We start from the raw sequence: 17,908 nt of genomic DNA on the forward strand, positions 1-17,908 counted from the left end.
CCATATTCAAAACGTAATAATCACTTGAATCTAGCTTGCGCTCACTGTTGTACACGGAAGCAGTTCCGGGAGAATGACGTATGAGGTCAGCTTTGCGCATGCGCGGCTCAGAAGTAACGCACGCAGAGAGATCGAAACAAAACAACAAAACAACTAATTAGAAGTACAAAACGAGGATTTGTAAAGAAGAATGTCGGAGGATTTCGATATAAGCTAAGAGGAGACTTGTTTTTATGCATTTAACCTTCCAAAATTGTCTCTGTTTTCCAACAGACGGAAGGTCTTTCTGCTATACTGGAACTCGCTTACTACAGCTTTATGAATATGTAAACCTCTCACTTATTCAGCACATTTATTATGCATACTGCCAATCTCTGGCAAGGTGGAAGTGTGTGTATCAGCAAAAAAACAAACAAAAAAAGCAAACAGGCTGTTGTTACAACAGTAAGGCTGTAGAAGCCTTCAGACCATTCACTGTGGTTTCCTGTCTGTCCAGTGAAGTCACCATATTGGAATACTGCTTTTATCATCTAAAGCTGCTTGTCGAGAGCTGGTGAGGATTTGTGTAGCATTGTTATGAACATATCTGTCCTTCTGGTCCTGACAGTCATCTGATGTATATTTTTATATAACTGACATAGCATGGCACAGCATGAACATACGACTGAAAGAACAATGATGTCCACAACCCCGGGTTCACCGGGTACAGAGAGTGGCCTGTATTCAGGAATACAGGAATAAGAATAGTTCTCCCAGAAATGAAAATTGTTGTAATTTGCTCACTCCCATGTTATTATAACATATGTATGTTTTTTTTTTTCTAATGTGGCGAACAAAAGTAACATTTTTGCTGAATCTTCACTCAGCTCTATGCAACTACTTGTACTGTATTCAAGCCATAAAACAACCTTAAGCAACACATTTACAACACGTTTTATTTTTAATTTTTAATCTGAACATGATTATAAATGAGAGTTCATTGAAAAGGAAGATTATCGATAGTGAAAGACTTCACTTTCTTTTCGTTTCTTTGACTTTGAGATTATCAGCTTCGGCAAGAAGTGTAACCGATAAGCCAATTAATAAAAGTGGTCATTTCGGCTAGTATTGAAAACTACCACTGCACATTTTGTGCTTTTTTTTGTAAAATGCCAGTTCAGATAAATTCAACAATTATTTCAATTGCAATAAATATTGACTATTGACTATACTGATATTGAATTATTCAATACTGACATAGCGTTTTTGTTCTTTTTAAAAATACTTTTACAAAATTATATTTATAATCATATAATTTTAATTATCACTACTTAAAAACAAACAAACAAACCAATATTGGCGTTTGTTTATGCTTTCCATAAACACAGTAGGCCTGTTTCTCAATAAGAGAGAGAGAGAGAGAAAAAAAAAAGACAATTCCAAACAATCGTAAACTGCAATAAGCATACATCACTGAGCACGCGCTCCATCCTCCAGCTGAGCATCACTATTTAACAAAGATGCGCAGCATCATCTTCGCCCCGCCCATCCCAGGCTGCGCTCTTTCTCGCCACGCTCATGGCGCAGGCGCATTACAGAGCTACCGCGCGGCTCACTATTTAGCAAGAAGGTAGCGCGCATACTCGGCACCTGTCGTGTGTGTGGCTGGGGATTCGGTGGGAGGGGTCATTATTTGGCAGGGAGCGGCAGAGAGACGAGCATTTCCTAGATACCCACAGCAACGCGTGATTTCATTCTGCTTCCATCACTTCAGAGGCGAGCCGGCGGATTTTCTGGGTTGTTTAAACTTACTGGCTAGGTTTGGAAAGCCGTACGTTTGGAAATAAATCACACCCTCGTATTTCCTCGGAAGTGTTTTGTTCCTGTACCGGGACTGTCATCACTGAAGGTAAGATCTATGGAAGCCACTTTGGAACAAGCAAACCGTTATTAGATGTGTCAGAAAGGCGAGGCTTGTGCATCCTAGCCTTATTGCGCTAATTTAAATAGGACAAAATCAGATGTCAGATGTAAAATATATAGGTAAATCCCCTGAAACGACTGTCTAATGCATCCTTCAGCTGTATAAACCTAACGTTACAGTTGTTATTCCAGCACCGAGGTGATGGCCAGTGCCTCCCATCTGCAGCCTGCTAGCATACCGGCTAACCAGCTCATATTATGTTAAATAAAGGTTTTTCTGTTAGAATGTTACTAGAATAGTAGCAGAATATTAACGAACGTTGTTCTGCATACGCATGGTGTATTGTAATAATAAAAAGCATCGTTTCGACTAACTGCGGTCTGTAGACACCTTCCATCCTCATTGTCGGAGCGCCTCCCGTCTTTAACGTCCCGTTATTCTTTGTGTGCAATTGTATTGTGCTCGATTTCATATTTAAATGGTAGGTGGAAGAGGCGTAACTTTTAAATAATGTAAAGTAAATATTAAAGTTTTGCAATAAGATACAACTTTGGACTTTATGACGTTGAGATATTTTGTCGGTTCTTGTTGCTGGATGAAACCAAGTGTTAGAACATTTTATTTTTAATACATAATATTTGGCCTGCATGGAATTGATTTTCATAGGCTCCTTTTTTCAACCATTATGAGGAAATGGTTTTCTAAAAGATAAAAAAGTGACTAAATAAATAGAACAAAACGTAGCATTGTGTGTCATCAAATGTATGTCAAATACTCCAATTGAAGGGTGCGAGTTGGCAGTGGTCTGGGTTTTTGTGGCACTTGTGTCAGATTCCTCTAAATTAGTTTTAAACGCCAAAAGCTTGTGGCACAAAAGGCTGTTTTTCCCCCTATATGAACTGTATATATTTCAACATGACATTCATTATTGACTAGAAAAGTATTTACAAGTCAAAACACATATTCTCACTTGTTGCCAAATAAGGTCCTTTCACACTAAGGATAACTGTAATGATAACTATAGCATTTTAATTCGTTCTAATTCTGTGAGAATAAGTCCACATCGCAGCTATAATGATAGCAACACTGAGGAACGATATGGTTGGAATCACTTTGAGAACATTTAAAGCAACACATTAACAAAGCGGTGGTGCATTTTTATAATAAACAGAAAGATATTGTGTGTTGGTGTGGACACTATTATCATTATAGTTATCTTTATAGTTAACGCACAGAAGTCGCGTTCACCAATAACAGCAGGTAATTGCTTAGGTGGTTTCCGTTGCATTTCGAGCAGTGTCGATAAAGCATGCCATCAGAGGGATCATTTTATTATAGATTTACATGTCACAACTAGAAACTTTACAGTTTTTTTTTTTAATAATTGGCATTTAGCTAACTGTGCTAGTGGCGTAAATGGCAAATACTCGAAAGGTTGGTAAGTTGAATATTTAAAGGTATCATACAGACGTTTTAATCAGAGGTCTTCAACTCTGTTCCTGGGGACCCACTGTCCTGCAGAGTTTAGCTACAACCGTAATCAACACCTGAAGCAGCTAATCAAGCTTCTCAAGATTGCTTGAAAATACACAGGCAGGTGTGCTGAAGCAGGTTGGAAATAAACTTTGCAGGACAGTGGGTCCCCAGGAGCAGGGTTGAAGACCTTTGGTTTAAATTTCACATAAAAACATGACATTTCTTTAAATTAGTCAACTCCCTAAAAGCCATTGTATTATTCACACGTTATCACAATTTGCTCACCTGAATCAGATAGGCCAATTAAATATGCTATCCAAACCTATGACTAGATTTGATTAAATATATGACAAATGTAATATAAAAAAAATTAATTTGCACGTTAAGTACAGGCCACGTTTAGTGGCATTTTTGGCTTGAGCCCTGCTTACTTTCGGACCATAAACTGCACACAAACAGTGTTTAATTGTTGATAACACACTGCAGTAGCATCTGAATGTAAAATAAAGGACAAGCTGTTAGAAATTTTATGTATAATGCATGTTTAACTTATCTAAACTCTATGTTGTGATTCTATAATGGTAAAATAAGCCCTGTGCAAAAACAGTAGTTGTGAATTGTTACACAAAATGCCAAGGTATACATAACGAGTTTGTCATTTGATCCCATTTGTATTCCACTAAGTGAAATTACTCCTAGGATAGCTCAATGAATCAAACTGCATGTGTTATTTTTTTGTTAAAACCTCAAAACTGTAGTGGGTAAGTATTTTAGCATAATTTAACTGTTTTTTTTTTTTTGCACTAGGCAACTGGAATGGAAAGACAATGCTGATCTAATAGGAAATGTGTTTTTTTTACTGTTATATATACCAAACATGGCAGTTGTATCTATGGTTTACTTGCTTCCTCTCTCATGTCATGTGACACTTCACAACAGCCATGCAAAAATGTTCACATGAACTCAAGACAGTCTGCATTTATTTATAGTTAACATTCTACACAATTCAAACTCAAAAGAAAACAACAGTTTTGTTGTGTAACAACAAAACATTTTAATTCACTCTGTCCCTCACAGTCAACAGCACATTGTAACACCCTGTTTATACTGCTAGCAAAGCCACAAACAGGTATGTTCCCATTCTAATCAATGAAGCTGACAGTATAGACCGCTTCCTTGATCATAATGGCAGTGTTTTATTTGCTCACTCCGAGTGTAGATGTTTCCATGCCATATAGATTTGTAACAGTAGCCGTAAGAAGAAACCAAATGGGTGAAAGGGCAACAGTGAGGCTGCATTTAGAAGTCCAGCATTTGATTGACAGGGAGGTGTGCAACACTATTACAGCCTCCACAATCATGTCAGGGCTTTTCTCAGCACTGTAAGTCAACCTGTTAGTCAAACAGTGCTTTTAAAGGGTCACATGCTTTCTGTTTTTATGTAATATGACACTGATATTTTAAATGCACAGTATTTATTATGTTTCGTGTACAGTAGGTTGATAGCAACAGTTTCTTGCATTCACTCAAAAGCAAATGAGTTCTAATTCTTTAGCTGCTGTTATGATACTCAAATGGACTGGCATTGCACATAAATAATGTGCATTATAGTGAGTACCAGGAGTGCAGATTTGTCCAGTGTCAGCTCTTTGGGACGCCTCTGTGCGTGATCTCAGCGAATCTGGTCGCTATGGTGTCTCCAGGCTGTGGCGAGAGGCTCTGTGTGCTAAGACAAACAAGCAGTAATAAAGAACCCAGCTAGACAGAGAGACTTTCCGATGTGAAGGCGCGCTCACTGCACTGAATGACAGGAAAAATCCTAGCATGCATTGTTCAGACTATTGATTCTAATGTGTGCAAACATTTATACAGCACTTGTCGTCTTGCGAAACCACACTTGAAAATGACTTAATTGGTCTGTGTCTGTATGTGCATCCCTTCATTTATCTGCAGTTTTTGTATGAATGTGAAAACGTTTTCTTGAAATGTGTGCCTGTCCCACATTTATTAAAGCAAAACATTTCACAAAATAAATAAATAAGTTTTTTAGATTTGAAATGAATGATGCAATAGATATGCTGTTCAAAATTAAGACAAAACATAATAAGAGGTTCAGGTTGTCACTAGTTACCTTGATACTAGTTGATGAGTAACGGTGTAACAGCAGTTGAGTAAAGTTAGTAAAATGTAAAGAAGTTGTGAAAAAGTGCATTTTGTGTGACCTACACTATACTGTTCAAAAGTTTGAGGTCAGTCATTTTTATTTATTTATTAAAGAAAAAAAAAGAAAATAATGCTTTTATTCATCAAGCACATATTAAATAATCAATTAGTGACAGTAAATACACATAATTTTACAAAAAAGATTTCTACTTGAAATGAATGCTGTTCTTTTGAACTTTCTAATCATCAAAGTATCTTGTAAAAATGAATCACTGTTCCCATAAGCAGCATTTCAGCATTGATAATCAAAAATGTTTCTTGAGCTCCAAATCATCATATTAGAATGATTTCTGAAGAAACGTGACCCTGAAGACTGGAGTAATGGCGGCTGAAAATTCAGCTTTGCCAGCAGATGAATAAAATACATTTTAAGATATATTCAAATAGAAAACAGTTCTTTTAAAATGTAATAATATTTCACAATATTGCTGTTTGACTGTATTTTTGATCAAATAAATTCAGCCTTGGTGAGCATAATAGACTTCTTTTAAAAAACGTTAAAACCCCAAACTTTTGAACGGTAGTGTAAATGTTCAAATACTTTTTAAATGTACAGAGACTATATTTTACTCAAATTTTCAGGAGTAAAATATTTCTAGAGCGTTTTTTGTTTATTTTAAACATATTTGAAATGGCAAACATTTATTTAGATTTTATCAGCAGCATTTGTTTGCAGTTTCAGAATAATTAAATTAAGTTAATTGCTTTACTGTTTGTGACTCTGCTTATAAATGTGCCTATAAAGTGGTTTTCAGACAAGCCAGCAAATAAAGAGGTGAAATTGTCTTTGATTAAACTTTTATTGTCACAATTATAAGTTAGGAGTGCCTTTCCACTGATTCATAGCAAAAGATCGAAGGACATGTACCTGTGAAGTATAAAGTGTAATGTTGAAATGAGGCTTGTTTCAAAGGATGAACTAGGCAGAAATAGCCCTTTGTGGCCTAGATCTAAGGCATTGTTTTTTCTCTCACCTCTACCTTTATTTATATTAATTTATATTGTATTTTGAGCATATACCACAGACATATGCAAATTTCATGAACACTCCCACTTATTCTTATGAACTTTATGAAAGCTTATGCACTGTAATCTGAGTAATGGGAGTAATGTTAGCAGTGACTAATGTGGAAAGACTCGAAACACCCATTTACATCAGTGCTAATGTGCCCAAGAACATTGTGCGATGCCTACTGGGATGCAGATTGAATGACAGGAAAAATCCTAGCATGCATTGTTCAGACTATTGATTCTAATGTGTGCAAACATTTATACAGCACTTGTCGTCTTGCGAAACCACACTTGAAAATGACTTAATTGGTCTGTGTCTGTATGTGCATCCCTTCATTTATCTGCAGTTTTTGTATGAATGTGAAAACGTTTTCTTGAAATGTGTGCCTGTCCCACATTTATTAAAGCAAAACATTTCACAAAATAAATAAATAAGTTTTTTAGATTTGAAATGAATGATGCAATAGATATGCTGTTCAAAATTAAGACAAAACATAATAAGAGGTTCAGGTTGTCACTAGTTACCTTGATACTAGTTGATGAGTAACGGTGTAACAGCAGTTGAGTAAAGTTAGTAAAATGTAAAGAAGTTGTGAAAAAGTGCATTTTGTGTGACCTACACTATACTGTTCAAAAGTTTGAGGTCAGTCATTTTTATTTATTTATTAAAGAAAAAAAAAGAAAATAATGCTTTTATTCATCAAGCACATATTAAATAATCAATTAGTGACAGTAAATACACATAATTTTACAAAAAAGATTTCTACTTGAAATGAATGCTGTTCTTTTGAACTTTCTAATCATCAAAGTATCTTGTAAAAATGAATCACTGTTCCCATAAGCAGCATTTCAGCATTGATAATCAAAAATGTTTCTTGAGCTCCAAATCATCATATTAGAATGATTTCTGAAGAAACGTGACCCTGAAGACTGGAGTAATGGCGGCTGAAAATTCAGCTTTGCCAGCAGATGAATAAAATACATTTTAAGATATATTCAAATAGAAAACAGTTCTTTTAAAATGTAATAATATTTCACAATATTGCTGTTTGACTGTATTTTTGATCAAATAAATTCAGCCTTGGTGAGCATAATAGACTTCTTTTAAAAAACGTTAAAACCCCAAACTTTTGAACGGTAGTGTAAATGTTCAAATACTTTTTAAATGTACAGAGACTATATTTTACTCAAATTTTCAGGAGTAAAATATTTCTAGAGCGTTTTTTGTTTATTTTAAACATATTTGAAATGGCAAACATTTATTTAGATTTTATCAGCAGCATTTGTTTGCAGTTTCAGAATAATTAAATTAAGTTAATTGCTTTACTGTTTGTGACTCTGCTTATAAATGTGCCTATAAAGTGGTTTTCAGACAAGCCAGCAAATAAAGAGGTGAAATTGTCTTTGATTAAACTTTTATTGTCACAATTATAAGTTAGGAGTGCCTTTCCACTGATTCATAGCAAAAGATCGAAGGACATGTACCTGTGAAGTATAAAGTGTAATGTTGAAATGAGGCTTGTTTCAAAGGATGAACTAGGCAGAAATAGCCCTTTGTGGCCTAGATCTAAGGCATTGTTTTTTCTCTCACCTCTACCTTTATTTATATTAATTTATATTGTATTTTGAGCATATACCACAGACATATGCAAATTTCATGAACACTCCCACTTATTCTTATGAACTTTATGAAAGCTTATGCACTGTAATCTGAGTAATGGGAGTAATGTTAGCAGTGACTAATGTGGAAAGACTCGAAACACCCATTTACATCAGTGCTAATGTGCCCAAGAACATTGTGCGATGCCTACTGGGATGCAGATGTAGCTTTTGTTCGTGGAAGTTCCCCATCAGGTTTCATGTAGAAGTTGTTCTTTGTACTAATCTTGATCATATTTTCATTCATTTATAAAAGAGGAAGCATTAAACTGATGTCAGTGGAGTACAGAGGCCTAACAGTGACAAAATGAAACATGGTCCTTCTTGATTTATACTTTCAAATGAGCAATTTTGAGCCTTATCATACAGCATTGCATTTTTGCTCAACGTCCTCATACCTTATGTTTTATTTTGGTCATCCTGACTTAGAGATTACTTCCCCCACCGCCCCCTAGTTAATGTTATTGCATTGGACTAAAACATATTGACTTTGCTCTCACACAACTTCCAAAAACTTTTTAATAAATATTGTACTTTTTTGGGATCTTTTTTCCAACCTTTTTTGATACAAAAATTGGTGCTCCCAGTAGAAGATGACCAAAAATGACAATGACAAAAAAGGGCAAAAAATTGCTTTTAAATGTTATTACAGAATATTGTTTTTTGAGTGAATATTGGCAAAATGATCTACAAAAACTGAAGTGCATAAGCTCATATCAATGAGGCCTATGACCAATCACTTCCAAAAAGAAATCTGTGCTAACTGAAAGAAAACAAGTTGACAAAAATATTGAATCCAAGATTTGGTGATAATATAGCATAATGAGAGATTTACATGCACTTTTTAAAAGGCTAGTCATTTTTGCCTAGGAACACCAAATTAGGCAAACGATATTCGGCACAGTACAAAGGTTAATATTTTGATATCAGTATTCCTAATTTATATTTATTGATTTTTCTGGTGTACTGTTATCCTATTTTAACTTCTTGATATTTGCAGTTTTTCATGGAAAAAGACAAGTTATGTGGCTTTGAGTCATAAATGTAGCCACCAACGCATTATATGAGCAGCTCTTCTTGTTGTCAGTTGTGTTTGGTCTTCCGAGAGCCATATGCATAGAGAATTTGAGGAAGGCATGGTGATGGTGAATCAGTGCAAAAGGGCAGCGTCTACCTGGAGACACAGATGCTTTTTAAAAGTCTATATTGCAAGTAGTGATTAGCATTTTCTGAGAACAAGACAGCAGTCCTGTCTATATTTTTCTGAGAGATGCTGAGCAAAAAGCCACATCTCTGATCTTCTTGTTTGCAAACAGCGGCGCCTTTGAGTTTGGAGACGGTGCGAGCAACTGCCTGCAGCACTCCAGAAGTAACTGAACCAGTGATGCTGCGAGATATAACTAAAGCAAGACAAACAAATCAAAATTTATGATAGATCTTCAGATAGAACTTTTACATTAACTCTTTTGACACTTTTATTTGATAATTAATTTAATGTTTTTTGATTTCATTTTGTGAAAAAAAAAAGTTATTTCTCAGTGCACTTTAGCATTCAGAAAGCTGTTATTTTTGATCTCACCAGTTTATCAGCATCTCCCTGAAGACTTTTAAAGGGCACTAGTAAACCTGGTCTTATTTTCTTTCTCGAACATGTAAGACCATTGATGTTTAGACTGCATCAATTTATCCTTCTCTTCTTTGGTTTCATCTGTTCCTCCTGCTTTCGTCAGGATATTGCACCATGATACCTTCATTTATCTTCATTTATAACCCTACTTTACGTATTCACAGTTATTTTTCGATCTCGCTGTTCCTTTCTGTTCCCCTCTTATTTCGTCACACTTTACATCACTTTTGCGGGAGCACTGAGTGCGGTGTATGACTGAACAAACCCATATTACACAGATTACCAGTGATCGGGATAGGAAGCCAATTAGTCGGATACAGAAACCAGATGTGTTTTTGACCATAATTTTGAATCGCCAAATTTTGATTTTTGAATCGCCAAATTTTGGTGTGGTTTCTTTAGAGATGCACTGATCCGATACTCAGTATCAACTCCGATACTGCCATTTTCTGCCAGATCGGGTATAGGTCAGACGAGACCGATCCAAATCCGATATTGTGCGTATACTATTCTGTGTTATTGTTAAGCCCCACGAAAGGAACAAGAACATTATTAAGCACCATAAAGTTTCTGTGCACTATATTCCAAGTGTTCTGAAGCTGTACCAAACTGTAATGTGAGGTACAGATGAATACTTAAGTTGTTAAATTCAAGTTAATTTAAACTCTTCTCTCCGCTGCGGCTGTCTGTCACCCTCCATTCAGCATTCAAACTGTGTGCCGCGTGATTCAATGTTCCTACTATTATACTTGATCTGTGGATAAAGATCAATGGTTTTGCATGTAAGGACTTTGTCTTGCTGGAGTTTAGTGCTGTTTCTAAATCAGTGTCTATGCTATGAAAGCAATCCGGTTGAATGCATTTTTAGTATAATTTTTGTATTTTTTGGGGATTTTCCCCCCACCTTTTTTTCCTACACTTATGATGCTCCCAGTCAAAAATGGTTGAATACATTTTCCGTTATGAAAGAGGACAACTCAACTGTTTTAGGCATTGTTTTTCACCTATGTTTATATAAAAAACCGAATCTTAATACCAGTAAATAAGGTCTGTTTCATTCTCTCTTTTTGTCCAGAATGAGATGCAATGATTACCAGACAATGCTAGCCCTAGTCTCTCCCCCCCCCCCCCCCCCTTTTCTTTCTCCTCTCCATTTTCTTCTCATACATTCAGCACCCCTGAGGGGAATTCTATAGCACAAATACTTCTTCGATATGTGCAGGAAAAGTATATTATACTGAGCTGTACTCCATCGTCTTTTAGATATGTCCTCTTCCTCTAGCTTTACTCACTCTCTTTTTTCCGAATGCTTCCCTGACCCTCTATCTTTGAGATTTTCAACATTAATTCACTTTCTTAATTAACTTTGGTTACCTAAGCCAAAATCTATGAAGGGGTCAATTAATGTTTTAGCTCCACTATTAGCGTTTAAAGCACCCAGGTATAGAAGTGACCACCAGTCTTTGTACATCATGGTGTTTAGGCAAGCTGAGCCCATTTACCTCCTTTTGAGGTGTCAGCAGTCACAGCATTGGACAGATGGTCACTCCCCCTCCTGGCTGGCTGGCTTGAGTTCTATTACTGAGGGAAATCAATAGGACGATAGAAGTCACCGTGACCTGTAATTTAAGAACATCTATAAAACTGCATGCTTTAAACTTTGCCCAATTATTCCCTTCTGATGGGCGCGCTGTTGTTTTGACCGTAAACACAATTGATTTCCGGACGTGAAACCAAGCTGTGGCATTCAAACAATATCAGCTACTCCCAAATATAATTTTTAGAGATCTGTTTTTTTATGCTCAGTATGCTGGAAAATTCATCACAGTGAATGAAACAACAATCCTGTTTCATGTCTGAACATTAATCTTCGAAATAGACCATTTTTCTCTTTGGCATTTTCATCCAATATGTCTGTAATCAAACCAAGGACAGATCTCATATGCCTATGCGTTAAAGAGATTTACTGAATTGCACAGGAACATGGCATCAAGATTTCCATTTTGACATCTAACAAATTTAAATGAGTTCTCTTTCAAATTAAAGTATCATTGCACTGTATACAACTTTTGCATAATATTTCAAGTCTTATGAAGTCAAATTTGTGTAAGGAACGGAACAGAAGTAAAGTAATTATTCACTGAAAATTTTGACATCTGCACTTGCTTTTGTTGGTGTATTCTTGATAGTTTGGCAATGTCTGATTCATGACCAAATAATTCTATTGAGTCGGATCTTTTAAATGAATCACTACTCCAGTTTACAAAACCTGGTAAAATGACTGATTATGAATTAGAATCAATTCTCAAACCGATTCAATGACTCGCTGATCTGGTTGTAGCGACTGTAGTTTACTGGAGAGGAAAATTATCAGTGAAAAATACAATTAGCTATCATATGACTAGTATTATGTTACTGTATTCATATCGACCACTTTAATGGTGCTTTTAAGTCATTTTTGAAGCTTGAAAGCTCTAGGTCCCATTAATCATTATTGCATTGCAAAGAGCTACCAGTACAAAATTCCTACTTTCATGTTCCACAGACGAAAGAAAGTCAGATGGGTTTGAAACAACACGAGAATGAGTAAATTAAAGATTTGTCATTTTTGTGTGAACTAATCCTCGAACAGTTTTCCCTCGAATGCTGAAATTAGCTGTCAGTGCTCATTTACCTTTCCCAGAAATAGTTGGCCTGAACATTATTAGCTTCAGCTCCAGAGGCAATTGCTGCTGAGAGTAATTTGACTATTGCTGCTGTTGTCAGTTTGTTTTGCAATGAAACGCTATAAAAAGTTGGAATTTTTGTGCACGCCATTTGTCACCAGAGAGCAATAAGTGAGAAATTCCCTCATCCAATTGGTGCTCAATTAGCTCAAACCTGTTTATCTCTATGCCACTTCAAGACACGAAGAAATAAGCAATATTTGGAGCAGAAGCTAATAACAGGCATCTAAAATGGAAAGAGCTTTTCCTGCTCTATAATAAAGAGCCTTTTCTTGAAGGAATAGTTCACATAAAGTCTGCATAGCATACAGCATATTGAAATGGGATGCCATGAAAGTGAATAAGTAACGATTAAGTGGTTATTTTTGGGTTAAACATTCTTTTATGGTTATTTGCATTAGTTCTGTCAATCGATTAAAAAAATGACTAATTAATCGCACATTTTTTTCTGAAATTAATCACAATTAATCACAATTAATCACACTTAACATTAACGTTTTTTAATATACTTTTATATTGTAATAATTCTCAAATGAATGTAGAGACAACATAAAGACTTTTTTAATAATTTTTTAATAATTTTTTAATATTTGTTTAATGGCATCTTTTTATGAGTATCATTTTTTTTCCTAATATTTAACCATTGACTATAGCCATTCAACATTACAGTATAATTGAGAGCTATCAATTTTAACATTTATTAGACTTTAAAAATTAACAACTTTTAATGTAAGTGAACTTAAAACAATTTTCATATAAACCCATTATAATAAATGTCAAATGTACCTGTGCCCTTCACAGCAAGTAGGAAATCTACAGAAATTTAATATCAAAATGATCAAACACTAAATTCTAAATTAAATATAGATGAATCCTTAAAGCTACAAAAGTTATTGATTTCCTCTTCTTTCTTTTGTTTTTTGATTAACAGACATTACAGTGGTTGGGTTATTAGGATATTTTGGCTACCGCTGCTGAACATGACGAGGATCTAACACGCATCATATTTTCTCACAACTCTTTACCTTTTTGGACCCTCTTCAGGTCTTAAAATATCTATTAATGAGCTGACGAGTTGAATCGGGTGTGTTAGATGAGGGAGACAGTTCTGGGGTGCTCCAGGACAGTTTTGAAAACTGCTGCAATTCAGAGACATGTTCTTAAATCTGACTTATTTACTGTATAACAAATACATGCATGCACAGTTTTAAGGCAGCCTTAATCGCCTTTTTGGTAACTTCATGACTTAACTGATGACATTACTATGACACTGCATGCTCGTAGTTTCATTTGTGCTTTAATATGAAATGCACAGCGTGCACCGCCGCGTTTGTGCGTGCAATTGAAGAGCACGTGCTACGAGCACAGTATAACGGCTGACAGAACAGGAACATTAATTTTTACTGACATATGGCCTGACAACATCACGTCTGACTGCAGTTCACTGTTGCTCTGCTGAAGCTTTCTCATCACCTGTACCTTTTCCATGCTCGTTTGACTAGCGCCTGGCGCTCAGGTGAAGTTGGAGTGCACGTCTGAAAAGTCTCCCATTTTATATGGTCGTAAAGATGTTCTGCATCTAAATTTCTTATATTCTTGTCAAGAAAAAAGAGACAGAATCAGCAGTTGTGAGTGGGGTGGCCAACCCAAGCTCCGTTCCTGCATTAATTTGTGTTAAATATTTTTAATGCATTAAACTGACAGCACTAATTTGCATACATATTTTTCAGTTTGCATGCATATATTTCATAGGTCTTTTGAAAGTATGCATATGTGTAGTTTTAATGTTGTTACATTTAAACGAATAGTCCAACCACAAATTAAAAGTCTTTTATCATTTACTCACTTTCAAGCTGTTCCAAACCTGTATAAGTTTTTGTCAAACATAAAACAATATATTTTATAGAATGTTGGTACAAACATTTGATGGTCCCCATCGACTTCCATAGTATTTTTCTCCCATACTATGGAAGTTAATGGGGACCAGTAACCATTTAGTTACCATCATTCTTCAATATACCTTTATTTCAGCAACTGAAAGTAATTGCATGCTATCAAATGGAGAACGGCTTTGAACGGCTATGCAATCAGCTGTACAGATACGTTAAACGTTCGCATCAAAACTGAAGAATACTTCGGGCTTGACACACACATACAATGCAGGCTTTCTTGGCTGAGGCTGCACTTAAACTCCTGGGAAACAGAGATGTGAAGCTAATGGTCAGTGTGATCAGTGAAATGGTCTCGAATCACTGAGCAAGGACCTTTTTTTAAGGAATTTCATTATGAGATACAGTGCTTTACAGTAGTATCGAAAATAAACGGAAGCTCCAGCCTGAGCTGCTTGTTTATCTAGGTATTAACCTCAATTTGAGCTTTGACTTAATCTGGGACTTAACATAAAGAGAGAGGACTGCAGTTTTGAGTGTTTTTGTGCATGAATTTTGTAAGAGAAAAAGGTAGAGACAGACATGTGGAGTGAGAATTGGGTGTTTGAGTGGGACAAACAGAGTAGTGGGACTATCTATTGTGACTGAGCTTCTTAAAAACAGCAGGTCTGAGTTGGCTGAACTTCACTGCCATAGTCCTGTAATGAGAGCTTTTCATATTACTTCATGATCTCAATAATTGGCTGTTATGTAAAGCGGATGGTAACTTGATTTGCATATCCTAAAGGAAATATCAGTGGTTGCAAAGCAGCAAAAGAATAGTTGACAGTCAAAGCAGACAGGTTAGGTATACAAAGGCCATTATGACATCATCAGATTTCTCCCATTATAATTAATGGAGATGTCTATACTGCAAGTGCCTTGATTGCATTATGTAGAAGTTAAGTTAATGGATGTCTCACTTCTATTTTTGATGCATTGCACAGCTACTATTCTTTAGCTACGCACGTTACATCAAAGCGGTTTTGTGATGTTTCAGGTCTCTGGCCTATTATTTTAAATTGTCTAAGATCCAAGTATACTGTATATGCAACTGTGATGTTCATTTTTACACCAATGTATTTCCTTTGAAGCAAATTTAATGTTAAATTTCTTAAAGTTTATCTCAAAATAAAAAGCACATTGACGATTTAATGTTTTTGAATTGTCTTATGCTCACCAAGACTGGAAATATTTATCGATAATAATAATAACAATAATAATACAATTTTAAACAACTGTTTTCTTTTTTAAAATGAAATGAAATGATCACAAAGGAGTCTTTTCTGGATCGGTATAATGACTGTCTTGAGGCAAAGCAAACAAGACCAGTGGAATGGTACTAGTCGTTATTCCTTTCGGCGTTTCATCTGAGATTGTTGACAATGCTCTGTTGATAATAGCGGTAGTTACTGCAGGCCTTGGGAGCATCTGTGTGTCTGCTCAGCCTGAAACAAAACAGAGCCCAGAGCTGATTCTCTGTCTGAATGAGGATTAGTGAATCAGATGGACAGTTTGCTCAAAATCCTCTTTTGAAAAGAAATTTGTGCATTAGTTTGGTCAGTGGGCTTGTTAGTCTGACTGGCCAGCTACATGTTTATCCAATTGACTTTGGCATTATCACATTTAGAGAATGCGATAAGCACTATTTTCTGTGTCTGAGCTAAATGTAAAGAAAAAAAACAACTTTATTTTTGAGACATATAATAATATTTTGCAGATCAATGATATGTTCAGTTCTGATTCAGTGAGTTAATTTACTGAATGGTTTATCGGACTGATTCAAAGTGGTATAGTAAGTGCTGAGTTTGTGAATGCTTTTGAAAGATTCATTAAAGAACCTGTTTGTAAGAGCCATTTTCTTGTTAATCAGACTACACTGCTGGCACTGTATGTTTGTTTTTGCATGCAGCCTGATAAGAAAACTAAATAGAGAGACATGTTTTCTTGCCATTATTTTGTGGTACACATCATCTTTATCTCATAACATTCAGTGCAGACTGTAGACTCACATTAACTGCTCAGGTACAGCATGATTTCTATTGCTCTAGCTGTAATTTCAGGATTAAATGAAGAATGATTTAAATTGGCCCATTTAGACAGGGAAAGGACATCTGTAATATTCAGAATTACCAATTTGTTTTTTTATTTATGTGACAGTCTTAAAAGTTTTATACAGAAATGTACTTGCATTCCAACTAAATGAAAGAATGGCAGAGTAAAAATGGGCATATTAGTCCCTACTAACATTTAGAGATATTGTATCAGTGTGAGAGAGACTGCTAGCCATGAGTTTCCACTCTTGCATGTTTCTGAATATTAGAAAGACAAGTGGTATTTCAAACAATGATGTCATGGTGATATGTTGCCATTCCAGTTGGAATTTCACGAGGGTTTGCTAGAATGTGGGCTGATAAGGAATGTGCATTTGTTGTAGTAGCAGTCCAGTGTTGTGCCTGGTCTGTCTCTCTGGTGACATACAAACACAGGTTAGAAATCTCATTCCAAGTTTAGATGTGTGTGTGAGTAACAGAACAAGATTAATTATGAATAAGTCTTATCAATATAATTTATTTTCCTTGGATGATCAGCTTACCTCTTAAGTGTACACATACACTGTTGAGCAGCAGAAAGGCAGTGCAGGTTTTTTTTTGTTTTTTTGCACCTGTGTCAGTAATGACTTTATAGCATTGCATACCAGTTGTTTTCTCAGTGGTCAGGACTATTTTAAGAGAGCTGCTCTCAGCAAAAACAAGCCACCCGTACCATTAATGAGTAATCCCTTCAGTAGAGATCAGCCACATAGAGATTTATACTCGAATGGCCTATCATTTGTGAGACGCGGGCTAACGGTCGGGAGAAAGACAATTGGGGTTGTAAATCTCAGAAAAATTGTGAATTAGCAAGGTGCAAATATAATGATGGCTAAAAGTGTGTGAGAGTCCTGGGCCAGTCAATCAGTGAATCAGACTACTGAATCAGTTCCAGCAGTTCATGAATCAACATCTGACTCAATTACTAAACTGTAAGGTAACATGATAGTAAAAAACTGATTGAATTTTATTTAAAAAAACATGAGCATATTTGGCTAGTGGCACACTTTTTTTAGACTTACCTTAAAAAAAAAATGAAAATGTCTCTGTTAAAGATATATATTGCAAGTATTTTCAAATTATGATAGTTTAAGAAGCATCTGAAAATAATAATTCAATCAAAAATGTGTTGCACTTTATGCCATAAGATAAAGGAGTTTTAAAAAATAAATTTGATATCTCTAACATTTATTATTATTATTATTATTATTGTTGCAAAGCATAAGTATTTGCGGTAAATGCTGGTAGTTTTTTTTTTTTTT

General features: G+C 35.5%; 1 protein-coding gene across 1 annotated transcript in view; it reads left to right on the forward strand.

Annotated features, from left to right (window-relative positions):
* The first annotated feature begins 1,665 nt into the window (after positions 1–1,665).
* The window catches only part of ctnna2 (catenin (cadherin-associated protein), alpha 2), a 462,098-nt gene continuing 445,855 nt past the window's right edge, over positions 1,666–17,908 (forward strand). The window contains exon 1 of the mRNA XM_016491151.1: positions 1,666–1,888. The gene's annotated coding sequence lies outside the window, so the exon portion shown is untranslated. The remainder of the gene's footprint in view (positions 1,889–17,908) is intronic.

The sequence above is a fragment of the Sinocyclocheilus anshuiensis genome, unplaced genomic scaffold, assembly GCF_001515605.1.
Source record: "Sinocyclocheilus anshuiensis isolate Anshui unplaced genomic scaffold, SAMN03320099.WGS_v1.1 scaffold322, whole genome shotgun sequence".
Lineage (NCBI taxonomy): Eukaryota > Metazoa > Chordata > Actinopteri > Cypriniformes > Cyprinidae > Sinocyclocheilus > Sinocyclocheilus anshuiensis.